Here is an 18,855-nt window from a genome sequence, read left to right as displayed (position 1 = left end):
GGAAGCCACTTGTGTTTGCCACACTGAGATCTCACTGTTGGTGGGCCTTAGGGGCACTGGGCTTTCCCAGCCTCTGCTGTAGGTCCATCGTTAAGACCTGGAGCAAAGGCAAAGAAAAGAAGGTGTAGAGCTAGGAGAAAGGGGTCCACTGCATGTTCATTTCTGATACCTCTCAGAGCTGTCCCCTCCTGCTGTGGGTTTCTTCTGAGGTCTGACTCCTCTATGGAAGTGTCTGATTATGCCTTCAGGTGTTTCCCATCAAGGAAACTGTCTTGTTCCCATTTGCGCCTCGTTTGGATTATTTTCAAAAAGATATTCTACTTTGATGTACAATGGATATAGGTCTGTGTTTCTCATCTGAGGCTGACATTGAAGAAGGAGGGAAAAAAGAAGAAGATGCAAAGAAGGCAGAGAAAGCTCAGGGAAAGCTCCTCTTTCTGTTTTCTTTGACAGGTTTCCTGAGGAACCGGGTGAGAGCAAGATGGGATGAGAGGTATTTATGTAGCTCTCCCAGAGTTCATGAGCATTCACGTGGCTCTTCAGTGCATTTGCTCATTCGTTCACTCATTCATTCAGCATCGGACACCAATACATGGGGTGCTGTGTTGGGTGCTCAGGACCCCAGAACTTAGCTCAGATGTTGTCAAGTAATGTAGTTAAGGGGAATGCCTTGAGCTTCATTCATGGGGGTTGGTGACCATGGGGTATAAGAGCAGGAAGTGGGTTGGAGATACCTTTAGAGTATGGAGGAGATGGGGCAGAAAGATTCAGAATGTTGTTGACAAGCAGTGTAACATCACGATGAAGAGCCAGGACTTAACACCCAGTCGGGACATTTTTGAAGTGAACTGGAGCACTGCTCTTAATTATGTTGACAATAGGTGCAAAGCAGGATTAACCTTTGTCTCTCTTTCCCCTTCTGTAACGTGGGGAAGATGTGCGTGCCTACCTTAAGGGGTTGTGAGGATTAAAAGAGATATTACTTAAAAAGGACAGTTGATCCTTGAATAGCACAGGGTTGTTAAACTGTGCAGATCCACTTCTATTTTTCAACCAAACGTGGATGGAAAATACAGTATTCACGGGATGCAAAACCCAATTATATGGAAAGCTGGCTTTTCATGTATGTGGGTTCTGCAGATCTTCAGCATGTGTGGACTTTGATTTACAAGGGGGTCCTTGAACCAATCCCCCAAGTATGCCAAGGGACAATTGTACCAAAACCATACCTGACACACCACAGTTATTCCCAGGCTCACCAGGAAATGCACAAAGATTTAAGTGATGCAGCAATGGCCCACAACTCCTGCGCTTGCAGTAAGTCTTAGAGGGAGGAAGCATCTTTACCCAACCTGGTAAAGAAGATAGTCATTCCAGTTTCATGGATGAGAAGAGCCAAGGCCAAAAGTCACAAGCAAGTAGAAATGGAAGTGAGACCAGAACCCAGGTTCCTAGATATAAGCTCAGCCCTCCTTACATTGCAGGATTGGGGACAGGGTTGATCAGAAGAGAAGGAACGTGTAGGGGTGACCTAAGCACCAAGACAGCTGTCACCTTCTGCACTCAATGACCTCACTAGCCCTGCTGGGATGGCAGAGGCCCAGGTGCTGCCTCCTGGAGCCCTACCCACAGGGCACCCCACCTGCAGCCCCACCTGGGGGGCACCTCTTTCCAACCCCCCGCCCAGGGCGTCCTTTTGCAGTGCCTTGCTGTCGTGTTGAGAACAGAGATGAGGTGTGTAACGTTCACTGCAGCCGTGGCCTTTTTTCTCTTCTTTTAAAATGGCTTTCCTGTCTGAACCAATCTGCTTTGTTAAATTGAGGTCTTGATCTTCTGCAGGTGAATTCTTCACGGCCTCCTGGGGACAGGGTCCCCTCTCAATCATCTGTACAGAGTCCACTAAGCAGGCCGAAAGGGTTGAGGGGCACAGGCCCTGAGACTCCATCATAGCCATCAGACACAGAGCCTGGCCGGTGTATTATTTAGGGTTACCCAACCTTTGCCTGTTGTCCTTCATTTGGGAAGCTCTTAGAGATGTGGGTCTCATCATGACCCTTGTCTGGCAATGAAGCTATAAAATTGCAGTATACATAGTTCTTGCAACTCTCCATCCCATTTCGTCCTCACAGCCACCATGCAAGGGAGACAAAGCCAGCCCAGCGTCATCTCCATCTTACAGAGGAGGAAGCTAAGGCTCCAGAGGTCACACGGTTTGCCCAGGGTCACACTGCTGTAGGTGGCAGCTGGTACTCACACCCAGATCCCCTAACCTGCTGACTAGCGCTGGGTTTGTGTTTGTTTGGTCACTGATTCTTGTCACAAGCGCTGGAGAAGTCCTCATTTCATTGGTCAGACAGCATTTTAAGAAAGAAAAAAAGGATCTAGGAAAAACAGCAAAATGTGATACCTGCATACAGGCACCTCCAGAGACTCCCTGTGTATGTATACACCTAGAGGATGAGAGAAGCTGAACCACTTGCCTGACAGTAGGAGCAGAATCCTGACTAATACAAAAATGCAATCTGGTACTTGCAAATGAAGTAAAAAATAGTCATGTACATAGGAAACCATGTCTCTCAGGGCATAAAGACTAGGAATTCTTAGTGCTAGGGTTTTAATTCGAGTTCCACCTACAGCACCATCCACATGACTCTATAGTTAGCAATCAAACCCTAAATTTGGTCCAAAAGAGTTGTCTGTGCTCATTTACCTGCACACAACAAACACGGTAATGGAAAAGAAAAGGCGGTTGCCGGCCAGGCGAGGTGGCTCACGCCTGTAATCTCAGCACTTTGGGAGGCCAAGGCAGGTGGATCACTTGAGGTCAGGAGTTTAAGACCAGCCTGGCCAACATTGTGGAACCCTGTCTCTACTAAAAATACAAAAATTAGTCAGGCATGGTGGTATGTGCCTGTAATCCCAGCTACTGTGGTGGCTGAGGCACAAGAATCATTTGAACCTGGGAGGCGGAGGTTACAGTGAACCACGATTGCGCTACTGCACTCCAGTCTGGGTATACTCTGGAAAGAAGGAACGAAGGAAGAAAGGAAGGAAGGAAGGAAGGAGGGAGGGAGGGAGGGAAGGAAGGAAGGAAGGAAGGAAGGAAGGAAGGAAGGAAGGAAGGAAGGAAGGAAGGAAGGGAGGGAGGGAGGGAGGGAGGGAGGGAGGGAGGGAGGGAGGGAGGGAGAGAGGGAGGAAGGAAGGGCGGGCCGTTGCCCAGAGACCCCAGCCCAGCGTGTACCTCAGTGTGGCATTGGCAGCTGCTGGATCCCCAGCCTCAAAGTCAGAGAGATAGAGGACTAGGGAGAGGTTATGATTCCCTCCAGAGGGTTCTCCAAACAGTTGGTCTCTTTGTACTGACAGCCATCATGGTCCTCCTGACCCATGCTCCTTTCAGAAAATACTGGCCTTGTGTCTCCCAGCCCCCAACTGGGGTCTCTGCCCTGGACAGATCCCCCGGCTCTTAGTTTTCACCAGAGATCCCCAAGCTACAGGAAATCCAAACTAGACCTGTGCTGGGAAAAGTTAAACATCTGCTCTGCACATAACTCATGTGCCTGGCTCTCCACTAGTGTTCTGTGCCTCAGTTTTCTCTTCTGTAAAACGGGAAGATAATCTCATCATGGGATTATTATAAGTATTAAGTTAACTAATGCACGTATTGCACTTAGGTTAGTGGTTCATGCATTTAGTAAATGTTTATTATTGAATCAGCCAATCAAAATCTTATTGGTGGCCATGGAAAAAACACTGGCCTGGGAGACAGGAGACCAGGTCCTCCCCTGCCACTGATCTGCAGTGTGGCTTTGACCACACAGTGACCTCCTGGTCCCCCACCCCACCTCCCACCCACGAGGGCCCAGCTGCCTCAGTTTTCAAAAGGACTAAGCTCAGAATCCTTCTGGCTCCTTCCAGCTGCCCCATTTCGAGGGTCTGAAGAAGTCCTACTTCTCCACTTCAGAAGGACAGTCACACTGTACACCCACCGCAGACAAGTGGAATGAAACCAGAGGGAAGCAAGGGCACAGAAGGGCGAGGCTGTCTAGATGGAGAGAGGAAATCCACCATGCGGGGACTGTCACCAAGTTTCATTAGAACCCGAAATGAAGTCATACATTCAACCACATAGACTGTTTTTTTTGTTTCCTACTGTTTTTGCCCATCAGGCAGGCGTGGCCTCTTGTTGGCCAGAAACTCAAAGATGGAAACTGGCACTTATTTAACTGAAGGGGCACGAGTGTGTGGCAGCGGGGCGGGGAGGGGGTGCTGGTTTTGTTGGGGGAGAGGGATCTTTATTTTTGCTTTCTGAAAAATTGACAGATAAAATTATAAGTATTTACTGTGTATAACATGGTATTTTGAAGTACATATACATCATAGAGCGACAATCTACCCAATTAACATATGTATTTCAGGTATTACTTTTAATGGCAAAAACTGCAATTACTTTTGCACCAACCTAATAGCATTTTAGGGTAAGAGCATATATCATCACTCAGCATTTTTTAAGAATACAATGTGTGCGCAGTGTCTCACACCTGTAATCCCAGCACTTTGGGAGGCCAAGGCGGGCGGATCACGAGGTCAGGAGATCCAGACCATCCCGGCTAACATGGTGAAACCCCGTCTCTACTAAAAATACAAAAACAAAATTAGCCGGGCGTGGTGGCAGGCGCCTGTAGTCCCAGCTATTCGGGAGGCTGAGGCGGGAGAATGGCGTGAACCTGGGAGGCGGAGCTTGCAGTGAGCCAAGATCGCGCCACTGCACTCCAGCCTGGGTGACAGAGTGAGACTCCGTCTCAAAAAAAAAAAGAAAGAAACAAAGAATACAATGTGTTGGGTGGGAATTGAACAATGAGAACACTTGGACACAGGGTGAACATTTGGACACAGGGTGGGGAGCCTCACACACCGGGGCCTGTCGTGGGGTTGGGGGATGGGGGAGGGATAGTATTAGGAGATATACCTAATGTAGATGACTAGTTGGTGGGTGCAGCACACCAACATGGCACATGTATACATATGTAACAAACCTGTACATTGTGCACATGTACCCTAGAACTTAAAGTATAAAAAAAAAAAATACAATGTGTATTAACCATACAGAGTCCCAACGTGCAGTGGATCTCTTGAGCTTATTCCTCCTGTCCAGCTGAAATTTTATACCCTTTGACCAACATCTCTTCCCCTCCCCACTTTCCCCCACCACCATTCTACACTCTATTTCTATGGGATCAACTTTTTAGATTCCATGTATGAGTGAGATCATGTGGTATTTGTCTTTCTGTGCCTGGCTTATTTCACTTAATATAAGATGCTACTGCATATTTATCCAAAGGAAATGAAATTAGTATGTGGAAGAGCTATCTGCATCCATGTTCATTTCATTACTGTTCACAATAGCCAAGATACAGAATCAACCTAAGTGGCCATCAGGGGATGAATGGGTAAAGAAAATGTGGCATATATATGCAATGGAATGCTATTTAGCCTTATAAAAGAAGGGAATCCTGTTGTCTGTGACACGTGGATGAACTTGGAGGATGTTATGTTAAGTTAAATATGCCAGTTTTGTTTGTTTGCTTGTTTGTTTTCAGAAACATCAGGCTCCCCAAAAGCCCTCCCCTGGTATGGGGTGCTGCTCTTCCCTTAGGGAACGGAGAGTCAGGTCCCTCCCAACCTCAGCTTTTGCTAATGGGAGCAGACAAAGAATAAGAGGTTGGTGAGATCCCAGGAGTAGAGAATGTGGGGAAAAGGGGAAAGTCACAACTAAGTGAGGCCAAGCTTGTTCCAGACCCAGACATGGCTTCCCAGCCCTTCCTGCTCCGCCGGCCCACCCTGCCCGGCCATGCCTCCATTCCTTTGCTCACACTGTCCCCTCTCCCTGGGCAGCCCTCCCTCCTTTTCTGCCTGCAGAAACCCTGCCTGTTTTTAAGGACCAAATTAAATGCCCCTTTCTTTTGCCATCCAACCCCACCACGCTCGTCTGGCAGAATCAACGCCCGTCCCTCTGTGCGCCCATCAGGACCGGCCAGCGTCTCTGAAAGCGCTCTCCAGTGTCTGGAAGTTGTTTGTATGCCTGTGCCCCACCCTCACGACTGCTGTGACCTCCTGAAGGAGCGAGTCCAGTTGTTCCAAGTACCAGACCTGGCACATAGCAGGGACTCAATACATGTTTGTTGAGGGAGTGAAGGATGCAGCTCACCCAGAGCCTCAAAACACCATGTGTTTACGTATAATCTATACAGTCAGCTCCCACCCCTTGCTCCCCATCACTATTAAAGGACTTGGTCTTGCCCACCAGCCAACACTTGTGGTACCCTGTGCTCCTGGGCGCTGGCCCCGGCTGGAGCCTGCCCTGCTCACCAGGACTCCCGGCACATCTGGCCAGCCGCTGGGCTCTTCCTACACATCCTGCGTCTCTGTGCTTTGAGCCTCATCTACTTGGGAGGGGGGCGATGCAGTAGGAGAGACAATGATCCTCAAGTCTCACAGCCACGCCATTACACATCCAGCCCTGATGAAAGTCCCCAAAATGCATCACTTCACCATCAAGGCATCTGTGGTTGCCTTTCTGAGATGTCCTATGGCATGGATCCTGATGATGACATTCCCAGCCCCTGCACCTGCTAGCTGCCTCTGAATCCCACCTTTGTGCTGCAGTCAGAACCTCTTCCGGGGGGGAAGGCACCCTGAGGCTCATTGCTGGGCAGTCTGGGAGATCTTCATCATTTCAACAGGAACTGTGTCCTAAATGTAAATTTGCATGAGAGGATGGGCCCACCCTCGTGCCCCACCCAGTTATGCCTGTTTCAGAGGTGAAGGGTACTTGTACTGCAGGCTCAGGGACTTTCAGAATTGGAAGGGACCTTAGAGAACATTGATTCAAAGTGTGGTCCCAAGACCAGCAGCACCTGGGAGCAGTGACTAGCCATCCTGGTTTCCCAGGATTGCCCAGGTTTAACCCTGAACAGCACTCCTGTATCCCAAGGAATCCCTCTGTCCCAGGCAAATGGGGATTATCAATCACTCTGCCTGGGAGCAAATCCTGCAGGGTCTCACACTAAACCTAATGAATCAGAAACTCTGGGGGTGGGCCCTGAGATCTTCACTTTGACAAGTCCCCCACGTAATTCTACGACCTAATCAGGAGAACCACTGCTTTTCCCTGTAGATGGGAAACCAAACACTCAGGGAGGGCAGTAGCTTGCCTCGCCAAGCACAGGCAGCAAGTAAAGGGCAGAGCCAGAAAGAGGGTCTGGACCCCGCTGTGTGGCACCGCTGTCCCCATCTCAGTCCACAAGCTCGGGAAGTTAACCAAATCAGTCAGCCTGTTAAATAAGATGCTGAGAAGCACCCAGCCCAACTGCTGTGGTCCGTGGATGCTGGGCTTTGCCCTGGGGGTCTGGGAAGGTGGGAATTGCCACCTTCAGAGAGGGATAGAGTCCCCCCCTGGAGCATTTGGACAGAGTAGCAGGGGTTTCAGATTCAGGCCACAGCCTGAACAAAGGGCCAAAGGGAGGACACAGATGTGCCTTTTAGAGGCCAAAGAAGAGATCAGCTTCGTGAGGCCAGGGATCTGGGAGGTACAGTCCCTCTCCTTTGTCCTCAGAGGCTTGTCCATGATTCTGCATCCAGCGTTGGTTATACCCGCAGTGGGAGTCTCTGCCTTGCCTGCCCCCTGCTGTCTAGCTGATGCCCCTCAGGAACACTTCCTCCAATTGGTTCGGGAGCCCAACTCCCAACTGTTATGAACAGAAATAACACCCACTTAGGAAGGCCAGTCGGCTTCCCAGCAATCATAAGACACTCAAAGCTCAATGAAAAATGATTTGGGGGATTATCCAAAGCCCTGGCCCCTCCGTTTGCTGGCAGATAAGCTCACATCAAGTGGCTTATGTTTGCTTTTCTCCTCTCCAGGGGCAGCTGCAGCCATTGCCACGCTCCCCCACCCACCTCCCCTGATATATCACTCTCCAGGCAAAAGGAAATTGGGGTACAATGAGGTCCTAGAGAGGGGAATCCATTGGGACAGTCAGGAGGAGGACTGGAAGTGGTGGCTGGAGCTCTTCCACTCACCTTCCTTCAGCCCTGTCCCCTTCGCCGGAGGCAGCAGAGCTAAGCAGGCTTACCCAGTGCACTAGGCATGCCCGAGCCTCCCTCCCTCATCACACAAAAGCACTTCCTTTCCCTGACCTTCTAGCTGCTTCCCTCCCAGCCTTCTCATTTGAAAATATTCACCTCCAGGTCTCCGTTTCCTCTCCCCTCATGGTGCATCCCTATGATCCCCATGCATCCTGCACGGGCAAAGGTGAGCCCTTGCTTGGACCTCTTAGCAAGCGTGCAGTATTGCAGCCCACCCCGTCCTCCTTGGCTTCCTGGACCCCCACTCCCCTGGTTCTTCTTCTATCCCCCCTTCCGTTTCAACTTCCCACCTGGCTGCTTCTTCCTCTGCCCGCTCCTGGGGTCTTTCCTCTCCTGCCTCTTCCTGGAGCACACTGCCTGCCTGATGGGACCTCCCTCTGTGCCAGTCAGGTGTCTGTCCCCTACTCTCCATTCCTCCACCATCTCTTTCTCGAACTTAAGCACCACCTTCCTGGGGTCGGCAGAACTTTCAGGACATTAATTCAAGTCCCCGAGCTTCACATGTAAGGCCACTCTTGACCTGACCCCACCTAACCTTCAGCTCTCACCCACTCCATGCACACTCTGCACCAGTGGTCTCCAAGGTGGCAACAGACAATATATTGGGATACAGTGAAAACTTACTCAAATCCCTATCCCTCATTATTTTTTAACTTTCAAAACTGCAAAATGAAGTTTTGATGAATAACTGCTATATAAATGGACAATAGTACATGAATAAAAATTATAAATAAGAAATTTGAGGGGGTGTACAGTCAGAAGAGCTTGGCGACCACTGCCTGCCATGGGCCTCTGGTCTTATTGCCCCCACTGCAGTGCCCCTGGCACACACATGTAGCTTAAAGAAGCTACAAGTTTGTTGTTCTCTAATGTAAACTAAGTCTGGAGGTAAGCAGCTCAGGGATGAATGGCAGCTCTAAAATTATCTGAGACCCAGAATCTTGAACTTATTGTTACTCACTTTTCAACCCATAGTTTTCAGCTCATGGTTCAATATAGCTGCTTCAGCACCAGCCACAACATCAGCATTCCAACCAACAGGAAGAAGGAAAGGGTGAAGACGGACATGCCGCCACCACTCTAAAGATACTTCTGGCTGGGTGCGGTGGCTCACGCCTGTAATCCCAGCAGTTTGGGAGGCCAAGGCGGGTGGATCACCTGAGGTTAGGAGTTTGAGACCAGCCTGACCAACATGGAGAAACCCCGTTTCCACTAAAAATACAAAAAATTAGCCAGGCGTGTGGGTGCATACCTGTAATCCCAGCTACTCAGGAAGCTGAGACAGGAGAATCGATTGAACCTGGGAAGCAGAGATTGCGGTGAGCCGAGATTGCGCCATTGCACTCCAGCCTGGGCAACAGGAGCGAAATGAAACTCTGTCTCAAAAAAAAAAAAAAAAAAAAGATACTTCTAACTGTTAAAGACAGATAATGACATTATTAATGATAAAGGGATTAATCCACCAGAATAATATCTTAACTCCAAATCTGTTTGTACTCCATAAAATATCTGCAAAACATATGAAGCAAAATTTAAGAGAGTTAAATGAGGTATAGGCAAATTCACACTTGTAGGGAGAGTCTGTAATAGGCATCTTTCAATAGCCGATAGACCAATCAGACACCAGATCAGTAAGGATACAGAAGATGTGAAAAGTGCAATTAACAAATTTGACCTAATCGACACATACGGAATTCTGTACCCTACAATGATAGGATGTACATTCTTTTTAAATGAATATGAAACATATACCAAAAAATGATCCTTCTAAAAAGCTGCATATACCACTTCTGCTTACATACCGCTCTCCAGCCAGCAGGGAATCCTGGCTATGCCTAGCAGGAAGGGAGGCTGGTAAATGTCTTTTGCTTCAGGTGACCAAGTACCCAATTAAAATGGAGATGCTCTATTCCCAGTGAAAAAGGGAAGAACAAATATTAGGGAAATCATCAGTCTCTGCCCCCCGCCCCTTCTTCCCTTGCCCTGGGTTCTCTGGTCCTGAGAGTACTGCACAGTGGGTAAGAGCTTGAGGCCAGAGCCAGGGATTCCTCGTTCAACTCTGGCTTTGCCATTTACTTGCTATGTGACTTTGGACAAGTTATTTAACCTGTGTGAACCTCGGTTATATGGCAAAATGGGACTAGCCCTACTTCATAGGGGTATTGGAAAGATGGACCAAAATAATGCATGTAAAGTATTTAGTTCTGCGTCTGGCACATGAAAGTGTTCCATAAATGTGACCTGCACAGAGAGGTTAAGTAACTTGCCCAAGGTCACACAGCCAGTAAAATGGCAAGGCTAGCTTTGAGATCCAGGCATCTGGCTCCAAGTTTCTTTGGAGACTTTGCCACTCCCAGCACAGGGACCCAAGTGTGGTGGGATATTACAGGAGATGGAGCCTTGAATAGTGGGGGATAGAAAACTACAACCATCTATTACAGACTTCTAGAGAAGTCATTTTAAAATGTGCGTCTTAACTCCGATGGGTAAATTTCCTCATTCTGTCTGCAAAAGATTGAATTAAGTGAGCCCCAAGGTTTCCCCTTAACCCTGACATTCTGTGCTTCTATCTTCTCTACCAATAATGGCTAAAATTTTACCACTAGAATTACGTTTTCCTTTGTTAAGTCCTATATTCTGCCTGAAGTCCTTTTTAAAAAATACAATTTTCCTTTCAGGGGCCCTGACCCCTTGGTTTGAGTGAGTGAATCTTGCCCCTTTGCTGCAGATTGAGAGAAGGTTCTGTGTTAGGAGTCTAGTAGGCCCTGGCTGGGAAGGGAGGGACGTGCAGAGGGAGGGAGACTGCAGACAGGAGTGCTCAGGCCCCCACAAATCCCTCAGCTTACTAAAAACCCATGGCGCCCAGAGGATGCTGCACCCAGTCTCTTGTCAGAGCCGACTGCAGAATGACCACCAAACAGCTTCTGCTCGATTGCCTGGCCGCCCCCATCCATCACCATTCTTGACAGGCTTCCTTTTTTTCTCCTGTATTTCTTCCACAACCCTATCTCTCAAACTAAATTGAAGAAAAATGGGTTTTGTCTTTTTTTAATGAGAAGACTAACAGTCTTAAATTACCTTCTTCAAGGTCTGCAAATAGAAATCCCAAATAAGACAGCCACCTTTTCTTTTCTCTCCTCTTCTCTCCCTGTCTCCGTGAGCCCATAAGCTTGAAATAAAAGGCAGAGCAGTGGCTCAGGGAAGTAATTCGGGCTTTGGCCCAGCACCAGCCAAGGACGCAAGAGCAGGGTGGGAGGAGGGCCTGATGGGGGTTTGGGAATGACAGAGGAAGAGAAGGTCATGGGCAAAACCAATGCCTCATTGCGTATGGTTCTGAAACAAAAGAGCTTCCCAAAATGGGGACAATTTCTTAAAGAGCAACTACTCTGTGAGTATGCAGGTGCCCAGGGGTACAAGTAGGTCCAGGTGAAGAGGAAACCATAAAGGCTTCAGACTTACTGAGGTTCAGACTGACTAAGAAGCAAATGGGATTACTGAGTACAGTGGGCCTTCTCTGCCTTTATCACCAATGTTGACTTTCCCTAGAAAGTCCATTGATGGGTGTCAGGACAAGAGACAGAGCATGGTGCTGGGGCAAAGAGTGGAGTTTTAGGACTGGGGTCTTAGGTTCTAGTACCAGCTCTATAGGCATGTAATAATAAAAGCTAACATTAAATACTTACTATGTGCCAAGGACTATGCTAAACATGTCACATAGATTATCCCATTTAATCTTCAAAACAACCCTATGATGTAGGTATCATTATCCCCATTTACAGATGAGAACACTGAGAGATGGGAAGTCATGTCACTTGCCCAAAGTGTCACACATCTTGTGACAGATCAGGGTTTGAACCCAAAGAGCTAGACTCCAGAGGCTGTTAGACTTCTTCTGCCAAACAGTCTGGGCCTGTCTGGACCTGCTTCCTCATCTGGGAAGTCAAGGGGTGTAGAGCCCAGGTGAGGTGGAATGGGTCATCACTGAGGTCTTTCCAGCACAGATGCTCTGATGTGGGACTCCTGCCACACCTGTGGATGTGCAGTACAGGTTTCCACTGCAAAGCAGCCATGCTGAACGTGTGTGTGTGTGTGTGTGTGTGTGTGTGAGAGAGAGAGAGAGAGAGAAAGAGTGTGTGTCTATGACAGATAAACTTGTGTCCTGCAACCCTGATGAGACAGGGAAAGAGAATAAGAACACAACAAGGCCAGGGGAAATCTGTGGAAGATTTGTAGGTTAGACCTTTGTCAAGAGGACAAAACCGGCACCTGAAGGTCTGGAAAATTCTGCCCAAATTCACCTCCACTAAGGCATCCAGTAGCCTTCGTGATTCCCTGATCTTTGCTCCATGCTGCACACCCACAGCCTCAAAGATCCCTGGCAAGACAGGCAAATAAGCCCTTCAAAGAGAACCTGGCTGAGGCGCCCTGGCTCCTGGAGGGGTGAGGTGGCTCTCGGTAATTCCCCAGCCCAGCCTGCATGCCTTCTCTAGGTTCAGCAGCCATGGCCCATTACAAGACCAAGCAGGATGACTGGCTGATAATCTACCTGAAGTATTTACTCCTTGTCTTCAACTTCTGCTTCTGGATGAGTGAATTCTGCACACACATCCCCTTTCCCGAGCACTGAATGAGTCAAGCCACCTTTGTTTTTTGTGAGTCGCCACTTTGAAGTTGATTTCTTCCAAATCAAAGACCACCCATGGGCAAATTCTGCCTACTTTAAAGCAAACGTGTATGTTTGCTACTGAGGGGGAAGAAAAGAATCCGGTCTGCAGGTTGGCGTGGAGTCCGTACCACATGACGTCTGAATAGAAGCACAAACATCACAATGAGCTTTGTGTTCTGGCCCTGCTGTACAAACGCTCGGCTTCTTTCTTCCCTGCTAACTTGTTGCACAAGTGCCTTGTGGGAAATGTGACTGCCTGAAATAGTGGCTAATAATGGCTTGTTTCCAACCGAAGCCCATTTGCCTGTCATGGTTAACATTCTCCAGGCACAGGGCAGGGAAACAGAAGTCCTGGGAGCTCAGACTGCTGCTGCCTGTGATGGAAATGGTCTCTTTGGTGACTCCCCGCAGGAAACCTGCCTGGGTGATGTCTTCCTGAGGACCACAGCCTGTCCACTTGGGGCCATCATCTGGACAATTGGGAGTCGAATACCACCAGTTCCCAAAAATAGCCAGACACCAGAATGTAAGTATTTTGTATTACAGTCTCACTAAATTTGGGAAAGCAGGAGAAGAGTAAGAGTGCAGGCTTTGCAGGCAGCTGGACCTAGGCTCTGCCAGCTACTAATGGTGTGGCCTTGGGCAACTTAAGTTCGAGGAGCCTGTTTCCCTGGCTACAGTTCAGGGATGATTGGGATTGCATTCGATAAATGCAATATTTTGAATATCAGATGTCAAATGCCTGAAAATACCACCAAATCAACCCTCGGATAAGGCAGCCGGGTTTCCTGCTACCATGGTAAGGGAGAAGACCCTTTACAGAGTCTTAGAATCATCTCAGAAAAGCAAATGCAAATGGGATATGTCTGAGTTTTGAGCATCTTTCCTGCAGGGACTTGATTAGGATTGGGAAGAGCCATGACCTAGGAGTTTGAGATGGGAAGACATGGCAAGGCAAGAGTTTTTGAAGAGTCTTGGTGAAAAGACAGTCATTAGATGCTATTAAAAAGTTGTACAATCTGCTGTTTGTGTAAATGTTATTTGCAAAGTCCCCGAAACGAACAATAAAATTATGTTCAGCTTTTATCTTCCTGGGCAAGAGTCTCCCGTGGAATAATAAAGCTGTGTTGATGAGGACAGTAAACTGTGTGGCATAGATGGCTTCGATTCTCAGGGACAAATCCAATAGGACGCTTAGGATTCCTAATGATGAGCACTTCTTTTTAAGAATGACTATGTTTTTCCTAATCATAAAAGTCTTATGTATCCACTACAGATCACCTCTAAAATATTGAAAAGTATGCTAAGAAAATGAAAATTGTCCATATCTCCCTACGTTAACTTCCCAGGGCTGCTGTAGCAAAGTGCCATAGACTGGATAGCTTTAAGGAACAGGAATTCACTCTCTCACAGTTCTGGAGGCTGCAAGTCCAAAATCAGGGCATCAGCAGGGCTGTGCTTCCTCTGGAGCTTCTAAGGGAGGGACACTTTATCACCTCTTCCAGCTTCTGGGAGTGGCTGGCAATTCTCAGCACTCCTTGGCTTGCAGCTGCATCCCTCCCATCTCTGAGGCCTCTGCTGTCACATGCTGCTCTCCTGTGTGTCTCTGTCTTTGCGTGACGTCTTTCTCTTCCAAGGACACCAGTCATGTTGGATTAGGGCCCACCCTTCTGACCTCATTGTAACTTGACTACATCTGCAAAGATCTTATTTCCAAATAAGGCCACGTTCACAGTTCCAGTGGTTAGGATTTCAACATATCTTTGGGGGGGGACACAGTCCAACCCATAACACTGGCCATCCCAGGAATGGCCACTATTGATATTTCCTCTAGACTTTGCACTGATCAAAGTGAGAGATGGTAGTGACCTGCACTGTGGGAATGACAGTGGGGATAGAAATACCTGGAGTCAAGGGATTTAGGAGGTGAAATTGACAAGAAGAGGTGCCTTTGGCTGGAAGAGGTGCCTGGGATATGAGTCTCCTGATGGATGGTAGAGCTCTTCATTGAAACCAGACTGGAGAGAGAAGTTTGGGGTCAGATGGTGAGGTCAGATGTAGACATGGTGACTTTTCGAGGTGCCAGGAGACCTCTGAGCAGAGATGCCCTGTAGGCAGTTAGCTTACAGGTCTGGATCTCAGGAGAGAGTTAGGCTGGCACCCCAGACTTGGGGATCATCCCCACCCCAATGGCAGCTGCAGCCACAGAAATACAGGAGATCCCTTAGGGAGAGCATGGAGATCAAGAGGAAACGAGAGGCAAGAAGGAGACATGGGCATCCCCACAGGTCAGGGTGAGTTTAGGGCATCCCCACAGGTCAGGGTGAGTCTAGGGTGTCCCCACAGGTCAGGGTGAGTCTAGGGTGCCCCCAAGGTCAGGGTGAGTCTGGGGTGACCCACAGTCCCGGTTTGCCCTGAACTGAGGGAGTTCCCAGGATGTGAGACTTTTAGTCTAAAACCAAGACAGCCCCAGACAAGCTGATCAGTGCTTACAGTTTGATCAGGGGAGCCTGAGGCGGAACAGCCAGCCAGGTGGGAGGGAAGCCAGGGCCCGAGAAGGTCAGCGGTGTTGAAGGGTAAGGCAACATCAAGCGTTCTGAGGCCTGGAAGAGGCTACTGGGCTTAGCAACAGAGGGGCAGCTGTGGGGAAAGCACTTTCAGGAAAGTGCAGAGACGGGAGGGTAGAGGAAGTGGACTCCGTGTAGGCACCACCGGTTAGGCACCGGGAGAGGGCTGGGCAGTAGCAGATGGGGACAGAGGGTCATCGGCTCTTTAGTCCCTAGGGCTGTCTTGAGGTGCTCTGCCCAAATATTTGTGGAAGGGCTCGGACCTTGCACTCCTGCCTACGCCAAAGTCCCGTAGGTGGGAGAGGGCAGCAGACGTGGTGACCACGGTTGGGGAGGACCCAGGGCCTGTTGGGTGTGTGCATCCTTTTGGGGTGGGAAGGAGAAGGGCCTGTCAGTGGCAGTGCACACAGCTGCGCAGCAAGTGTGTTACTGGTGCAGTTGCCAGCAAGGGGAGCTTCCTTCGTGCAGCGCTCCCTGCTTCCAGTTAAAAATACCCTTGCCGAGGGCCTGGCTGGCCGTGGACCAGCTTCCCAGGGACCAGCTCAGCTCAGACTTCTTTCCCTGGTGGGGGATGGTTGGATTTTGAAGGTTCAGACCTCAGTCTCCAACGCAGGGGGTCCTGGCGTCCGGTCCCCAAGACCTGCTGCAATCTCCTCAGGGGTAGACACTGGGCAGCCTGCAGGCCCAGTCCCTAGGGACAGAGCACCAAGTCCCTAGGAACTCACCAGAATTCCCCAGGAGGGGGCGTTGACCAGTGAGGATCCCTTCTAACAAGAGAAGGTTCCCTCCCACGCAGACACCCCCAGCGTCCAATCGCTGTCCTCCTGCCTGAGCCTGCCCAGGTATGAGGCACAGCACAGGAGAAACACAAGCTTCCTTTCTCTCCCAGAACGAGGTCCGCTCTAGTCTATCACCCTGCACTCTTTATCGAAACCCAGCACCGAGAGGGGAAACCTGGGTTGGCCCCATGCAGTTCTGAGCCCAGCATTTGACAGGTGCTGTTGGATGGTCTGTGTCATTATTATCCTCACTTTACAGACAGGGAACAGGCCACCCAGTTCTGAATCTCACCCAAGGTCTGATAGTGTTGATAAAGCTAACACTGGCACCCAGGTATTCTAATACCAGGTCAGTGATGAAAATGACAATTTAAAAATTCAGTCCACAATTTGTATGAAGCACCTAGTAAGTGCCAGGCATGGGTCTAGGCCCATAGGATCTATCAGTAAACAAAGTTCCCAGCGTTCCTGGAACTCACTATGGTGGGCCTCTGTGCTTGTCCTTGCAGGTGCATCATCCCGTTCATCCTCCCAGCCCTGCCTGAAGCTGCGAATGGCTCTCTTAGAACCCTGCTTTAGGAACGGGAAGCACTTTGCCTTGTCCCGGAGCTGTAGCCCAGTGCTGCCTGGCCCCAGCCTGTGTGCTTGGCCACCACGCTTTGCAGCCCCAGCTATAAATCGCACACTTTCCCAGTCTCCTCGGGGCATTCATGACTTAACGAGGCAGCACAACATGCTGGGAAGGCTCAGACTCAAGTTTGGATTCAAATTCAGACTTCATTATTTATTTGCCCTGGGACATTAGGTGCTACAGATTGAATTGTGTCCCCCCAAAAGTTATATGTTGAAGCCCTAACCCCCAATGTGCCTGTATTTGGAGACAGGGAGGTAAATAAGGCTAAATGAGTCCATGGGGCATGGTTCTGTTCTGCTAGGATTGAAGGTCTTCTAAGAACAGGAAGAGAGGGAGAGCTCTCTTTTTTGCCATAGACAAGCACCAGGTGAGAACACAACAAGAAGGTGGCCATTGCCCAGCCAGGAAGAGAGCCCCACCCAGAACAGAATCACCTTGATCTTGGACTTCCCAGCCTGCAGAACTGTGAGACAATTAATTTCTGGTGTTTAAGCCACCCAGACTGTGGCATTTTGTTACAGCAGCTTGAACTAAGACATTAGGCAAATCACTTAATCTCACTGAGCCTCAGTTTTTTCATGTGCTAAATGAGAATACCAATACCTGTAAGAATTAGAGGTTAATATTTAGAAAAATAGCACAATTTGTGCCACATACTTGGTGCTTAGCTATTGCGCATAACTATTATGATGAGACTAATGGGCATGCCTGGTCTCTTTAATGACGTTCTCTGTCCATAGTGCTGACTTTAAGACTTTTCTGATGGTGACTCATGATATGCATGGAGGCATAAGAAATGTTTGCATGAAACATTCATAAAACTAAACTTACCCTTACAGTGTGTGATGCTATGATGGTTAAAATTGAGTGTCAACTTGATTGGATTGAAGGATGCGAAGTATTGTTCCTGGGTGCATCTGTGAGGGTGTTGCCAAAGGAGATTAACATTTGAGTCAGTGGAGTGGGAGAGGCAGACCCACCCTCAGTGTGGGTGGGCACTGTCTAATCCGCTGCCAGCATGGCTAGAATAAAACAGGCAGAAGAACATGGAAGGACTTGACTTGCTGAGTCTTCTGGCCTTCATCTTTCTCCCATGCTGGATGCTTCCTGCCCTCAAACATGACACTCCAAGTTCTTCAGCTTTCGGACTCTTGGACTTACACCAGTGGTTTGCCAGGGGCTTTTGGGCCTTTGGACACAGCCTGAAGGCTGCACTGTCAGCTTCCCTACTTTTGAGGTTTCGGGACTCGGACTGATCCACCACTGGCTTCCTTGCTCCTCAACTTGCAGATGACCTATTGTGGGACTTTACCTTGGGATCCTGTGAGTCGATTCTCCTTAATAAACGCCCTTTCATATATACGTAGATCCTATTAGTTCTGCTCATCTGGAAAATCCTAATACAGATGCATGCTGATATTTTCTCTACTATTTTAACTCACTTTTTTTAGTGCAGGTTACAACCCACTAAATGTACTTTATCACCCAAATGGGTCACATTCCAAAGTTTGCAAAACATGAAGCAGGATTCAGGTGGCAATCCTTCCCCGTCACCCTATCTCTGACTCCCACTGCCCCACCTCACCTAGGATTTCAGTTAAGCCATAATCATTATGGGATGATCCTGCTGAGCTGGGGAGGAACCAAAATGCCAACACTTTCTTGCCTCTTTCACGGCCCTAAAAAGAAAATGTGGCCCAGACTTTCCTAGGTGGCCACCTAGAAGATGTGTTTCTTTCCCCTCCCTTTTCCTCCACGGCTCCCTGCAGCTACCATTACCCCTGCAATGTTTTTCTCTAATTTATTATTTTAATTAGCTGCTTGGCTATGTTCATAATCAAAACTTTTCCAGCCTCCCAGGAGCTCTGCCAGGCAATGGGAAGCACTCCGTGACTGGAGAGGCTGCCTCTGCTCCTGAAGCGGAGACCTTGCTCCTTCCCAGGCCACCAGGAGGGCTCAGCCTATAGGGAAGCTTGGGAGCCCTTAAAGGAGGCATGGGACCAAGACAGGTGGCAGAGAAGATGGAGGATCGAGCCTGGCAGGGGAATGAGGTGGCTTGGGAGC

The 18,855-nt window shown here is 48.9% G+C and overlaps 1 pseudogene; it reads left to right on the top strand.

Annotated features, from left to right (window-relative positions):
• Positions 1 to 11,707: 11,707 nt before the first annotated feature.
• Positions 11,708 to 18,855, top strand: part of LOC100456520 (tetraspanin-11-like) — a 42,440-nt pseudogene continuing 35,292 nt past the window's right edge.

This window comes from Pongo abelii, chromosome 10 (genome assembly GCF_028885655.2).
Source record: "Pongo abelii isolate AG06213 chromosome 10, NHGRI_mPonAbe1-v2.0_pri, whole genome shotgun sequence".
NCBI lineage: Eukaryota > Metazoa > Chordata > Mammalia > Primates > Hominidae > Pongo > Pongo abelii.
The sequence above is the reverse complement of the archived record's forward strand: the minus strand, read 5'-3'. Positions and strand labels throughout refer to the sequence as shown.